Source organism: Monodon monoceros, unplaced genomic scaffold (assembly GCF_005190385.1).
Source record: "Monodon monoceros isolate NGI ecotype Baffin Bay Population unplaced genomic scaffold, NGI_Narwhal_1 Super_Scaffold_14, whole genome shotgun sequence".
Classification (NCBI taxonomy): Eukaryota; Metazoa; Chordata; class Mammalia; order Artiodactyla; family Monodontidae; genus Monodon; species Monodon monoceros.
In genome coordinates this window covers 9,089,553-9,098,255 of record NW_021703770.1, presented here as the reverse complement: position 1 = coordinate 9,098,255, position 8,703 = coordinate 9,089,553, and the positions used below count along the sequence as shown (strand labels likewise).

General features: G+C 54.1%; 1 protein-coding gene across 5 annotated transcripts in view; it reads right to left on the bottom strand.

Moving 5' to 3' along the window:
• FAM49B (family with sequence similarity 49 member B) overlaps positions 1–6,812 on the bottom strand; it is a 155,175-nt gene extending 148,363 nt beyond the window's left edge. For 2 of the 5 annotated variants that reach the window (XM_029222837.1, XM_029222842.1), the window contains exon 1: positions 5,431–5,770. The gene's annotated coding sequence lies outside the window, so the exon portion shown is untranslated. Of the gene's footprint in view, positions 1–5,430; positions 5,771–6,779 lie in introns of those variants that run through there. The other 3 variants (XM_029222840.1, XM_029222839.1, XM_029222844.1) reach the window with 3 other exon arrangements.
• Positions 6,813–8,703: the final 1,891 nt, after the last annotated feature.

The window sequence follows — 8,703 nt, the reverse complement described above, 5'->3', positions numbered from 1 at the left end:
AAAAAAAAAAAAAAAAAAAAAAAAAAATAGAGTACGGGACGCCTGAAGCCTGAAACTCTGAGCAAGAGGCCCCTGCTCAGTCCTTCCAGCCCTGATCACGGGTGAAGGCCTGGCACACTCCCCCTGCTTCCCTCCCTTCCCTCCCTCTCCCACCCCACCTGGACTGCCCAGAGCACCCGGGCCCTGCTGGGCTATGGAGCACCTGTGGGTGGGTGTAGGGAGCTCTTCTCCACTCTCCCTTCAGTCCCCACCATCTTCGTATCGTGTGATTTGGGGCATGTCTGTCTCCTCTGCTAACTAAGCCATCAGCTGCCAGGAGCCTCCGGGACTATATTCTGATCCGCGTCCTCAGTGCCAGCTGGGGTCCCAAATGAATGAGGCAGGTGGGGACCTCCAAGCTCTCCCTACTCAAAGTGTGGTCCACAACCCAGAGCATCACATGGGGAGGTGTTAGAAATGCAGGCCTTCCGCCCACCCCAGCCTGTGACTCAGAATCTGCAAGGGAATCCCCAAGGGATCCGGGGGCACACGCCAGTTTGGGAAGTGTTGCAAGGTGTCCCCTGGTTCTGACATGCCCTATCCCACATCCCTCGATTTGACCACCCAGCTGCCTCCTGACTTGTGGGCCTCAGTAGGGCTCACTAAAATGTAGCCTGTCATTAAGCAAAAAACATTCACCTTAGGAACCTTCTAGAAGCCTGCCACTGACTCTCAGATTCTAGAAGCAGCATCTGAAATGTACAGCCCCCCGAGGTGGACTCCTGGCATGTGTGACCCACTGGCTCTCTGAGTCTCAAGGAAGCCCAGGCAGCTTCAAAATGTTCAGGGCTCTCCCCCTCAGTCCTGTGGCTCTGACTACCCTCGTGTTCCCCATCCATCAGCCCCCATAAATGGATGACTGCCAACAGCCAACAGCAGAGACAAACAGACTGGCAGGCCACCTGCCCCTTGCGGGCCCTGCGTCCACTACTCTTGACATTTATTCAACTTGGAAGGAAAAGGAAACCTTCCAAAACATGCTTTCGGTTTTTTCTTTTTTAATAAACCCTGCGATTCCTCTAATGGCTTCAGATTGTCTTAAATATTTATAAAAATCATTCTCAGCATCACTTCTTTAAACAAATCTCCTCGTCAACTTCGATTATTTATGTATTTATGAACATGATGTCTCCTTCCCTCGGAGCAGATGGCAGCTAGTAAGCCTCTGGAAAGGAGAGGGAAAAAAAATCAACGGGACAAAACGTAAACTCAGTGACTCCCCAGTTTACTCTCCTTGACAAGCTCTGGTACAAGGATCTCTCCATTCACAGTGGAAGCACCATACTGTGCCCAGTCAACAAGTGGTTTGGAAAAGCATGGAGACTTGAACTTGAATCTAGGATGAAGCTGTCACCCAAGGGCTTGATCCTCAGTGGGAATTGGAGCCCCGTTAATGGAGGGACAGGACAATGGGACTGGGGCCAGGACAGAAAGAGCCCAGGGGTGGCAGGAAAGTAACTGACATTTGCTGGGTACCGTCTATGTGCCATACACTGTGCTGGGAGGCTCCCCAGACCACCTCTGTGTTGACCTTCACAACAACCTTTCCAGGCAGCAAACATTATTCTTCATTTGAAAGATGAAGAAGGCCCAGAGAGAGGAAGCCACGGAGCTCGTTGGCAGCACAACCAGGATGGAAACCCAGACAGTCTGGCCCCCAGACCCACATCCATGCTGCCTCTGAAGCCAAAAAGGATGAGAGGAAAATACAGATGCTGTTAACCTCATGCATCCTTGGCTACAAAGCTATTATCTTCCCTTCAACCTGGTGAGGCCAATCACCCCTTTTAAGACCATCAAAGACTTAACTCCCAAAGTTCTACCCAAACAACAGAACTCTGTCTATTTGACAATCTGGGGGAATCAAGTCTTGGGTGATATCTGGAAGGAGTGGATACGAAGTTTATGAGAAGATATGAAATGAGTGTCATAGGCACATAAAGAGCTCACTTTATGAGAGAGAGGAAAAAAGACCTTTTACTCTCAGGGATGGATGAAAAACAGGATCATCATGATTCTTTCTTCATCAGGCCTTTATCAAGTGTCCCAGACAGGGAAGGAGAAAAAGAATAAAATCAACCCTTCCCCCCACGCTTCCTCAATTTACTTCTCTCCAGAAGCTCCAATTCAAGTTAAAAAAGGGACATGGGGCTTCGCTGGTGGCGCAGTGGTTGAGAGTCCGCCAGCCGATGCAGGGGACGCGGGTTCGTGCCTGGTTTGGGAAGATCCCACATGCCGCGGAGCGGCTGGGCCCGTGAGCCATGGCCGCTGAGCCTGCGCGTCTGGAGCCTGTGCTCCGCAACGGGAGAGGCCACAACAGTGAGAGGCCCACGTACCGCAAAAAAAAAAAAAAAAAAAAAATGGGACATGGCTCTGGCCTTTGAGACGCTTATGCTCTCTCTAGTTGAGGACAGAGGGATCACTACTGCTGCTACTGTTGATAATAATAAACATTGACAATTATGGCCATTTAACAGGGGCCTGTGCTGAGAGCATTACTCACATGACCGCAATGAGCAAAACCATCCCCCCGACAGATCGTCCCATTTTACAAATGAGAACACTGAGGCTCTGAGAGGTGAAGGAACTTTGTGACATGCACACAGGCAGTAAGTGGGGGCAGTGAGGTGTGAATGTGGATCCTGCCCTCATATTCAGGAGTCCTGTGAACTGGATGGAATGGGGCAGGGATGATTTTGCCCATTTATACATGAGGAAAAGAAAGTTCTAAGAAGGCCATGACCTCTCTAAGGCTTCAGGCCAGGGCATAGCTAAAGTGGACTGATTTTAAATCTGATGTTTCACTGACACAACACTATGGCCACAATGCTTGCTGGAAGATGGTTTCTCTGGAGAGAGAGAAACCGCTTTGGCTGCCAAGTTCCAGACCTCCAAAGCCACAGGACCGTGGTCTCTTCCATCAAGGAGATGATGGGCCTAAGGCCACAACCTCCTGGCACTGGTGCCCCTCAGGAGTCCCTCCCGTCATGGGCTCTGGGTGCTGAAGCAGGAACTGACAGAGACTGGGATTCCACAATGGGGAACCAAGACACACTTGGGAGGAATGGCCAGAGAACAAGTGCAAAAGGTCACCTACAGGCCAGTGTGCTGACCTTGAGGTAGAGACAGACTGTACCTCCACAAAGAGCAAACCATCCCTCTTTTGTTCATTCTGTCAAAAAAAAAAAAAAAAAAGCATGTACTGAGTATCCAGCATATGCCAGACAGCCTGCCAGGTGCCAGGGGAAACACAAAGGCCCTTCAGAAAGGAGCACAGTGCACCGGGAAGCGGGAGAGCTCTGCAGTAGGAAGTCTAGAGGAAGGACCTTGAATCTGCTGCTTAATTGGCTGAGGGTCTTGGGCCAAGTCCTGCACTTTCTCTAAGTCGCAAGATGAGAATAAAACCTCTACCTACTTCATAGGTAACTATGGCCACTCTATGCCTTAAAAATGAATCCGCACATATGTGTAAACCGCAGCCGGCCACACAGAGGTGCTTGCTTCTGCCTCTTAAAATGATAGCAGCACTCAGGCTCATCTCCTGCCCTCCAGCTGTGAGAGCAAAAAACCAAAAGAAAAGCACAGCTAAGGATCCCAAGAGAAGTGCACACAGGCCTTTGAGAGCTGAGAAAGGAGAAAAGGAATGGCTGTCAGAGAAAGCAAAATCACCTGAAAATCTCCCCAAGTGACCTGCGGAAATGCATAGTGAGCCTTTATACGAAGGCCATTTCCAAGTACCCCTGAGGGTGAATCCACCCTGGGCTCCTTCAGCACACACGCTCTGCCCCTCCCCATGCCTAAAGTTTAGCAAGGATCCAGATAACGCAAATTACAACGTGCCTCCCCAGGAAGAAAACTCAAGCCAGCTGACCACTTCTGCACGCCCCACCTAGGAGAAAACCCACCTCTCCCTAGCTTCCTCCTGTTTACAGGAACCCCAATGCCTGGGAAATCAGCCCAGCTGTCAGCCCTGGCAGCCCGCCCCGGCGGCCAGTCATCTGGCGGTGGCAATCAAAATGAGGCTTCCTTTTCATTTCCACTAAATGCAATCTTCCAAGAATAGGAGAGGCTCAAAGTCAGAGTTTAAGCTCCTTTTCATAAGAAGTCAATATTTTCACAAGCTAATCCTCCTTGGGAAGGGGGTAGATTACATATATCCCAGGTGGCAAAATGTGGCTCTCTGGGGACCGTGGAATGGATGTTACAGGGCAAGGAAGCCAAAATGTGGGACCACACCCTGCCACTCACTTCTCAAAATTCACCACCCACCTATTCATTTCACAGGTATCTATGGAGCACCTCCCATGTGCCCCAGGTCCCCCTTCTAGGCGGTGGGGATATAGAAATTAAAGGTGACTGACAATGACACGTCCAATCACTGTGCCCTCTCCAGGCCAGGAAATACACGCTCCTCTTCTCGAGGCCCAACTCAAAGCAGCCCATTTTAGAGACAGGCGCCTAAGACTCAGAGAGGGCAAGCGATTTACCCAAGGTCACACAGCTATTAAGTGGCAGAGCAAGGAATTAAACCTAGGTGCAAAGTCCTCGTGACACTCCCCGCAGGGCCTCCTTCCCACTCAACCCCTCCCCCTCTGGCTCCATTTCTGCGGCAGGGGGAGGATCAAAGACCGCCGCCGGGGGCTCCAGTAAGGGAAGTCCTCGGTTCCTCTTTCCTTCCACCCCCGACACAGGACACACAAGGTTCCATACCCACAGGGTGTGTACACAACCCCAGGGAAGCCGTGCAGGCTGCAGGGGCATCCACTCGTTAACACTGAACTTACATTTTTTTAAAAATGGAAAAAAAATACGACGAAAAGATAAAGGGCAAAGAGGAAGTGCTCTTTAAACAGAGGCGGGTGGTTACCCCACGAGGAAGTCTTGAAGCCAAGGGAGATTCTGTTCACCCCCTCCAGTTCCTCAATTCTAAGAGACTGGCCTTCCAAGCCCCCAGTCGAAGTTAGCTGGGGGCGTTGGGGGGTGCACGGCGCCCGGGGTCAGACCCTGCGCCCGCACCTGGCTAGCAGAAGGGGTCTGCGGGGGAGCGGCCACGCCGGGCACCCTCCCTCCGGGCGCAGCCGCGCGCTCCCCACAGCTGGGCGGACCCGGGCGGCGGCCCCTCGGCGTGCGCCCCTCGCGCCCTCCAGCCGCCTCCCCCCCGAGGCGCATCCTCGGGGCGCCCCACGCGCCGGGGACTCCCACCGCTGCGGCGCCCCCTCTCCAACCGCAGGGCGCCCGGCGCGGCCCGGATCGCACTCCCACCTCTCCCTGCACCCATCGCGCGCGCACCCCGCACCCCACGCCCTCCCCGGTGGCAGATCGGCTCCCAGGGCGCGCGCAAGCGAGCCGGGCGGCCCGGGCGGAGGCGCCGGAGAAGCCCCAGGCACGTACCTGGCGGCCCGGGCGAGCGGCGAGGGGAGCGCAGCCGCCGGCGCTGGAGCGCAGGAGCCTCGGAGCCTCGGGTGCCGCCGCCGCCGCCGCTGCTTCCGGGTTGGCGGGTCTCACGTCACCGCCACAGGTTTGCGAGCAGCCCCCGCCGCGGCGGCCCAGCAGCAGCAGCAGCAGCCCCGGCGACTGCCAGCCGAGAAATAACTATAAAAGGAAGAGACGCATCGAGGAGGAAGAGGAAACGCCGTTTACCTTCGAGACTCAGCCGCGCCGCCGGCGCTCTCACAAAAGGAGGACGCCCGCCGAAGCCGCCTCCCCCCGCGCCCAGTCCCCGCCGCATCGCGGGGCCCGGCGTCAGCGCGCGCGGCGCCCCGGGACCGCCCCGCGCCGGCCCCCACCCCACAACCCGGGGGCCGGGGCGCGGGTGACCTTGGGCAAGTCGCGGCAGGCGGGCGAGCGGCCGCCCGGGGGCGCGCTGGGGGGCTCGGCGCCCTCCCGGTGGCGTAGACGAGGGAACTCCAGCTCTGCGAGGCGCGGGGATGGCCCGAGGGCACAGCCCGTCGGGCCCTCAGCGCCCCCGACCTTCAGGCCGGCCGGGTTCCCGGCCCTGGGTCCGCTTCCCCCTCACCTGTGCGTGGGGAAGGATGCCGATCCCTGCCCCGCCCCCCTGACGGTGGAGGCGTGGAACAGCTTGTGCGTTCAAAACATCCATTCGGCCCTCGACAGATATTCGCTGAGGGCCTACCAAGTGCCAGGGCCGTCCTAGGTCCCCGAGAGGCAGCTGGGAATGCAAACAACATCCCTGCCGCGGGTGGGGGGCGGGGGTGGGGAGCGGGGGTGACAGGCAATAAACAAGCATCCGATGTGTCTGGTGGTGCTAATGCTACAGAAGGAAAGATACCGCGGGGGCGGGGAGGGGGGGTTGGGAGTATCTGTGCTACCCTACGAGGCTCTCCAAGGACTTCCAGCACTGAAATTCCCAGACAAAATGCCCTTCAGTAGAACTCTCGTTTCCGGTATTGTAAGAGACCTCATCTTTCCCCTTGTCTGTAATGGCAAAGAGTGCATTTCTCTCCATGTAGCAAGACGTGCCTAGGAAATTGAAATGCTTCTTTCCTCCCTCTGCCTTGCTCCCCCAGCCCTCAAAGCCATCCAGCACTGTCTTGAAATTCAGCCAAATTTCTTAGGAATATAGACAATGTTCTTTAAAGTATTTCCTCTGACCTCCAGCAGGACATCAAGAGTCACCTCAGAAGCTTCCATTGTCTTTCCACCCTCCACCTCTCCTGGATGCGTTGCCGGGAAACGGGATGTGGTGACCAGTCACCAAATAATATTGAGTGCTGACTTACCTGATTATGACCTGTTTGTTTCTTTAGCGAGCCCCTTCTAAAGCCCTGTGCTAGGAGCTGGGGGCACTGAGATGGTAGAATTCCAACAGGACTTCCAAGAGGCTCCTAGCCCTGGAGGGAGATGGGGGCCCACATGAATCCGTACCTGCAGGAAAGTAGGACAGATGACAGTGTATAGAGGAGACAGGGGGAAGGGGTGTTTACCCAGCTTGGAAGGGAGGGAGCCAAAGAAAGAACAACAGGAGAAAATCAGAAAGCCCTTCCTAGAAGTTCTGGGAGGCATTAGAAGCACCTGGAAGCTTGCTTGAGCACTGGCGCTCTCACCCCTACAAAAGGGGAACAGATGCCTCCCTGGCAGTGATGGAGGGTGGCATGGGGAGGGGTGGAACAGCTGGGTCTTGAACTATGAATGTGACGAGAAGCAGAGAAAGGGTTTGGAATCAGACACAGCTGAGCTGAGTTTAGTTTCTTTCTTGGCCGCCTACACAGTGGGATGAAAAATTCTGAACATTTCGGAAATACTCACCAGGTGCCAAACGCTGTCCCCATCTAATTTAATTCTCACAACAGCCCCAGGGGGCAGGTTCATCGGGCTCAGTGTTTTGCAAGATACTGGAGCTGTCCGGAGGAATTTGCGCAAGGTCAGACTCATTCGCTAGTGGTGGAGCTGGGCGTGCACCCAGATTGTCTGGCTCAAAGCCCGGCACTTAGCCACGCTGAGCCTCAGCTCGCTCATCTGTGAAATGGGATTGACCATAACTACTTCATTAGGTGGTGGTGTGGGGGGCAGTTAAATGCAATAGCATATGTGTAGAACCTAGCACATTAACAGGACCCAGAAGAGAGCTATCACCATTGTAGTTATCATCACAGTAATTATTAAAGGCATGGGGGCAGGAACTTTCTGGCCCGCGTGGGAACTGCAAACAGCTTGGCGTGATTGTAACCTAGAGTGTAAATGTGGGGAGTCAGGAAGCAGGGAAGGGTAGGTGAGGGCATGGGCAGGGGCTGCATCACACTTCCCCTGCACTCCGCTGAATTCAGAGATGCCGGAGAGGAGAGGTCCAACTCATAGGCGTGTGTCTCCACTCACTGCATACAGGGAGGCTAAGGGGATGATTCTGGCCTTTGACCTTGCCTCATTCAATCAGGTCCTGATAGATCTGACAGACTCAAGCAAATGGAAACCTGGGGATAATGCCTGGGAAAAGCTCCGGCAATTCACCACTGCAGTGACCTGCTCTGTTTCCCTGGGGTATCAGCCCTGACAACAGCAGGTAGAAATCTATGTCTCAGCCTGTTTGGGCTCTTGTAACCAAATATCACAGACTGGGTGGCTTAAACAACAAACGTTTCCTTCTTATGGTTTTAGAGGCTGGGAAGTTCAAGATGAAGGCGCTAGCCGATTTGCCGTCTAGTGAGGGCCCGCTTCCTGGTTCATAGACGGCCCTCGTCACTGTGTCCTCACATGACAGAAGAGGGGAAGGAGCTCTCTGGGGCTCTCTTTTATAAGGACACTAATCCCATTTATGAAGGCTCTGCTCTCATGACCTAATTACTTCCCAAAGGTCCCACCTCCCAATTCCATCACATGAGGGATTAGGTTTCAACACAGGAATCTTGGCGGGACACAAACATGCAGTTCGTACCATCCAGCATCCTGAAAACAGCTGATTTTGGAGTCGGGAAGGCCGGCCTACCATTTCCAGTTGTGCAACCTGGGCATGTCATTTAACTTCTGACTCCTTTAATTTGCTTGTCTGTAAAATGGGAATAATAACATTCATTCTGTCGTTGAGAAGGCACCATGAGATAATGAATTTTGAATGCTCTATACACTGTAACATACATAGCATATGCACATTTTAGTTTCAGTCTTAGAATCCTGTCCTCCCACGGCACAGGCAGCCCACCCATCTTTCAA